At 46.9% G+C, this 6,317-nt stretch overlaps 1 long non-coding RNA gene across 1 annotated transcript; it reads left to right on the forward strand.

Annotated features, from left to right (window-relative positions):
- The first annotated feature begins 300 nt into the window (after positions 1 to 300).
- Positions 301 to 780, forward strand: LOC115198097 (uncharacterized). The gene is made up of 2 exons (XR_003879173.1): positions 301 to 509; positions 612 to 780. It is a non-coding gene; the product is annotated as an uncharacterized LOC115198097 (long non-coding RNA).
- Positions 781 to 6,317: the final 5,537 nt, after the last annotated feature.

The following is a 6,317-nucleotide window of genomic DNA, read 5'->3' on the forward strand; positions in this document are numbered from 1 at the left end:
AAAACTGGAAACACTTATCTCCCTCACTAGCTTTAAGCACCAGCTGTCAGAGCAGCTCACAGATTACTGCACCTGTACATAGCCCATCTATAATTTAGCCCAAACATCTACCTCTCCCCCTACTGTATTTATTTATTTATTTATTTTGCTCCTTTGCACCCCATTATTTCTATTTCTACTTTGCACTTTCTTCCACTGCAAATCTACTATTCCAGTGTTTTACTTGCTATATTGTATTTACTTTGCCACCATGGCCTTTATTGTCATGAATCCCGCTTCCTGAGTTTGTTTTCTGCCTGAGTTGCCTGTTTTCTGTCTTGGAGTCTGTTTCCTGAGGTTCCTGAACGCACCCTGTCTGGTTGCCGGGCGACGAAGCTAGGCGGGAGATCTCTCGATTACCCGCACCTGCATCTCATCAGCTATCTGCACACCTGGTCTTGAGCATCACCTCTCCACTTCATAAGCTCTGACCTGACATCCATTCCCTGCCGGATCGTTAGCAATGAACAGTATGTTGTGTCAGCGTATCAGCCTCAAGTTTACTAGAGTTAGTTTTGTTGTTCTGTACTTTTTGCTTGCCATGTACTCACTTCCGTTTACTCTGTCTACAGTCATTCTCCCGGAACATTCACCCCACCGCTGCCTGGTCGTCGGTGGCTTCTGTGACATCATTGGATCTGCCTATTCACTCTCACCAACTCACCTCCACTGCCCGCTCCGTCTCCTGGATTATTCTGCTTTCACATTTGAGTCTGTAAATAAATACTCACCTTCGTTCAACTCACCTTGTCCTGGTCTGCTTCTGGGTTCTGCTTTAGAGAATCGTGACAGAACGATCCGGACAAGAATGAACCCAGCGGACCTGGACTCCGTTCGCTATGCCATTACCCATCAGGAGAAGATGTTGGGACAACACAGCACGCTGCTACAGGAGATAGCGTTTTCGGTTCGGAACTTTTCTGCTAGTCTGACGAGTATCCAGGCTCAGCTCACTTTGCCGGCGGATCATCCACCACCTGCTTCACCCCTCTCACTTGTCGCTTCTGGAGCTGTTTCCTTCCGTGAGCCCAAGGTTCCGACGCCAGATAAGTACGAAGGGGATTTGGGAAGATGCCGTTAGTTTCTGCTGAACCATTCAGGCACTGTGGACTGAGCAGGGGGGCCCACAGCCCTGCTGAACCATTCAGGCACTGTGGACTGAGCACGGGGGCCCACAGTCCTGCTGAACCATTCAGGCACTGTGGACAGAGCACGGGCCCACAGCCCTGCTGAACCATTCAGGCACTGTGGACTGAGCATGGGGGCCCACAGCCCTGCTGAACCATTCAGGCACTGTGGACTGAGCACGGGGGCCCACAGCCCTGCTGAACCATTCAGGCACTGTGGACAGAGCACGGGCCCACAGCCCTGCTGAACCATTCAGGCACTGTGGACTGAGCACGGGCCCACAGCCCTGCTGAACCATTCAGGAACTGGGGAGGGAGCACGGGGCCACAGCCCTGCTGAACCATTCAGGCACTGGGGACAGAGCACGGGCCCACAGCCCTGCTGAACCATTCAGGCACTGTGGACTGAGGATGGGGGCCCACAGCCCTGCTGAACCATTCAGGCACTGTGGACTGAGGACGAGGCCCACAGCCCTGCTGAACCATTCAGGCACTGGGGACAGAGCACAGGGGCCCACAGCCCTGCTGAACCATTCAGGCACTGGGGAGGGAGCACAGGGGCCCACAGCCCTGCTTACCATTCAGGCACTGGGGAAGTTTCAGACATCGATAGTGGTGTTGGCTTTTCACGAGGCTTTGGAGAGCATAGCTGTACTCCAAAACGCACATCATTTGAACTCGCAGCCGCTGTCGCACTCCTCCTAGACTAGCGAGTCGATTTAGGTCAGTAGCTGCTCATGTTTCAGTCATTAGGACATTGAAAAACATTGCAGGCGCAGAGTGTCATTTCAAGCAGGTTGACATGCAGTGAGGCTACCTCTCACTCAAATTGATATTGTACCATTCCCAGTGAAATCTACATTCACACCATGCTGGGAATGGGTGAAGACCCAGCACAACCCATATCGTCTTGACATGAAAGATGTATGGGAAGTACTTTAGCTCTCGATTCCAAGCGAAATTGTCCACAGAGCCACAAATGATTTCAAGGAGGGCACAATTGTCAACCAGCTGTTTGACAGTGAAAGCAAAGCAAACTAGCTTGCTCTTCGGGTCCATCTCATGTAGACTGGACTAGGGTCATGGCCTGTAAGCAATATGCAGTATGCAAAGCGACGGTGGAAACTTTTCTATGAATATTCTGTCCATGAAACACCATCACTGGAGTCTTTGACAATGACATGCTACGGACAATGCTAACACGCAACTCAGGCTCTCACCTGAGTAAAGCATTTGATTTGAGGGGGGGGGGGGTGGTCCTGCAGATAACACATTCCAAGGAATTGTTACATGGGCTACTAATATTGAATCTAGGACAGGATATCCTAACCAGGCATGTTCTGTTGCATCTAAATATGTCATCCCTAAACATCATACTAAACGGGGTACTCACTGCAAACAAACAGGAAATGTAATGAAAACTTGTTGGGATCTGGGGAGGGGTCATCCCCCCCCAGGCAAATCAGCCAAGGTGTATACGTCAATGTACTTCCTGTAACAGGATAGGCCGTCTAGCATCGGTGTTGGACCCTTGGATTCGGGAATCCACCTTTCATTATGCGTCTTTAACTAGACAGAGCAAATGTATCAAATCTAATTTTATTTCTCACATGCGCCAAATACAACAGGTGTAGACCTTACAGTGAAATGCGTACTTAAAAGGCCCTTAACCAACATTGGAGTTTTAAGAAAAATAAGTGTTAAGTAAAAAATATTAGATTAGTAAAAAAGAAATGTAACAAATAATTAATCAGCAGCAGTAAAACAACTGTGAAGCTATATACAGGGGGTACCGGTACAGAGACAATGTGCGGGGGCACCGGTTAGTCGAGGTAATTGAGGTATTATGTACATGTAGGTAGAGTTAAAGTTACTATGCATAGATGATAAATACAGAGTAGCAGCAGCGTAAAAGAGGTGGTGGGGGGGAGCAATGCAAATAGTCTGGGTAGCCATTTAATTAGCTGTTCAGGAGTCTTATGTCTTGGGGGTAGAAGCTGTTTAGAAGCCTTTTGGACCTAGACTTGGCTCTCCGGTACCGCTTGTCGTGTGGTAGCAGAGACAACAATCTATGACTAGGCTGGCTGGAGTCTTTGACAATATTTAGGGCCTTCCTCTGACATGCCTGGTATAGAGGTCCTGGATGGCAGGAAGCTTGGCCCCAGTGATGTACTGGGCCGCACGCACTACCCTCTGTAGTGCCTTGCGGTCGGAGGCTGAGCAGTTGCCATACCAGCAAGTGATGCAACCAGTCAGGATGCTGTCAATAGTGCAGCTGTAGAACTTTTTGAGGATCTGGGGACCCATGCCAAATCTTTTCAGTCTCGTGAGGGGGAATATGCTTTGTCGTGCATTCTTCACGACTGTCTTGGTGTGTTTGGATCATGATAGTTTGTTGGTGATGTGGACGCCAAAGAACTTGAATCTCTCAACCTGTTCCACTGCAGCCCCGTCGATGAGAATGGGGGCATGCTCGGTCCTTTCTGGGGTTTCTGGGATAGTGGGATAATGGTGTTGATGTGAGCCATGACCAGCCTTTCAAAGCACTTCATGTCTACAGCTGTGAGTGGTACGGCTCGGTAGTCATTTAGGCAGGTTACTTTAGTGTTCTTGGGCACAGGGACTATGGTGGTCTGCTTGAAACAAGTTGGTATTACAGACTCAGTCAGAGACAGGTTGAAAATGTCAGTGAAGACACTTGTCAGTTGGTCAGTGCATGCTCGGAGTACACGTCCTGGTAATTCGTCTGGCCCTGCGGTCTTGTGAATGTTCACCTGTTTAAAGGTCTTACTCACATCAGCTAAGGAGAGTGTGATCACACAGTCGTCCGGAACAGATGATGCTCTCATGCATGCTTCAGTGTTGCTAGCCTCGAAGTGAGTATAGAACAAATTTAGCTCGTCTGGTAGGCTCGTGTCACTAGGCAGCTCACAACTGTGCTTCCCTTTGTAGTCCGTAATAGCTTTGCCTGTTTGATGGTTTGTCGGAGGACAAGGCGGGATTTTGAATAGAGACTTGCTCCTTGAAACCTTTAGCTCAGTGTGGATGTTGCCTGTAATCCACGGCTTTTGGTTGGGGTATGTACTTACGTTCACTGTGGGGACGACGTCATCGATGCACTTATTGATGAAGCCAGTGACTGATTTTCTGTACTCCTCAATGCCATCGGAAGAATCCCGGAACATATTCCAGTCTGTGCTAGCAAAACAGTCCTGTAGCTTAGCATCTGCTTCATCTGACCACTTTTTTTATAGACTGAGTCACTGGTGATTCCTGCTTTAGTTTTTGCTTGTAAGCAGGAATCAGGGGGCTTGAATAGGACTCGTCTGTAGCCTAACTAACGGCGGCGGAATCCGGGCCTCTCTCCAGCAACCAGACAGGATACAGAGCTTCCTATTCATTCATTCTGATTCTTGTTTTTTAACATGAATTGCAAGTTTTAACCGACAAAGCGATCACTGGACAGACTGCAGTGTTTTTTGGAAAGGTGGGTGTTTATTATGCTATGGTTGTCTTGGTTGTTTCAACTTTAGCGATTACAAGGTATAGAAATCCTCTCAATGGGTGGTATGAGTGGGTAATTATAGAGCAAATTATCCTGTAAACTCTCTTTGACAAATATGCTGACTTGTTTGAGAAATGGTGCAGCCTCTCTCTACCCCAATGTTTTAAACACAAAATCCAGTTTCTTGACAGCTCAGATGCTCAGACTAACTGTAATTCTAACATAGTCGGGTAGGCTGCGATAATGTAGTCTCAAACATATGTTTATAACATTTCACCCTTTTAAACTTGTGTGGCAATCGGTTGTGTTAGATTTCTGAGTGTGATTTATATTCCTATGCTCATTGTCAAGTCCATCTGATATCTGAAGATGTAACACGTATGCTGGGAGTCGGGAAACAAGTACAAGGAGTGCCAATTTAATAATAAATAGAACATAGTACAAAACAAGAAATACGAAAAGCATACAGACATGAAACAAAAACAGCCAATAACGCCTGAGGAAAGAACCAAGGGGAGTGACAGATATAGGGAAGATAATCAAGGAGGTGATGGAGTCCAGGTGAGGGTCATGAGCTGCAGGTACATTAGAGAGGAAGAGCGGGAGTAAACAAGACAGAAGATGTGTGTGAGTTAGGAGTTTTGTCCCACCCCTCTGCTAGCCGCTGGCTAGCTAGATGGTCTATGCTAGCCAGTTGCTAGCTAGATGGGCTATGCTAGCCAGTTGCTAGCTAGATGGGCTATGCTAGCCAGTTGCTAGCTAGATGGGCTATGCTAGCCAGTAGCTAGCTAGATGGGCTATGCTAGCCAGTAGCTAGCTAGATGGGCTATGCTAGCCAGTGGCTAGCTAGATATGCTATGCTAGCCAGTGGCTAGCTAGATGTGCTATGTTAGCCAGTGGCTAGCTAGATGTGCTATGTTAGCCAGTGGCTAGCTAGATGTGCTATGCTAGCCAGTGGCTAGCTAGATGTACTATGCTAGCCAGTGGCTAGCTAGATGTGCTATGCTAGCCAGTGGCTAGCTAGATGGACTACACAGGAAGGTCATTGATAGGAGATTACATTTATTAGCTTTTTGTAATAATAATTGACTCTTTTCCCTTACACAGCAAATATGACATGTCCGACTGATTCGATGTCATATTTTAACTTTTTATGATTCAACCTATGCATGTTGGTTATTTTTGTAGCATTTTAGCTTATCAATAACGCTATGGAAAGCTGATTCCTTGGATGAATTTCTTAGCTTCGGCTCGATGTCCCTTTTATCTGGACTATAAAAGTGAATCACGTTTGCCTGGCTGGTTTTTCATACCAAACTCACTTGTCAATATGAAAGTAGATTTTCATGCATTTTTAACGGAAGACTATGATTCCCAACTGACTGATAGAAGTCCTTGGCCAAGGCAACTCCTTTACTTTGTCCCATATAGGCCTATGTTTGTACATTATATGTTCCATGTGTTCTACGTTCCATGTGCTCTACGTTCCATGTGCTCTACGTTCCATGTGCTCTACGTTCCATGTGCTCTACGTTCCATGTGTTCTACGTTCCATGTGTTCTATGTTCCATGTGCTCTACGTTCCATATGTTCCATGTGTTCTATGTTCCATGTTCTCTACGTTCCATGTGTTCTACGTTCCATGT

The sequence above is a fragment of the Salmo trutta genome, chromosome 8 (assembly GCF_901001165.1).
Source record: "Salmo trutta chromosome 8, fSalTru1.1, whole genome shotgun sequence".
In the NCBI taxonomy this organism is placed as follows: domain Eukaryota; kingdom Metazoa; phylum Chordata; class Actinopteri; order Salmoniformes; family Salmonidae; genus Salmo; species Salmo trutta.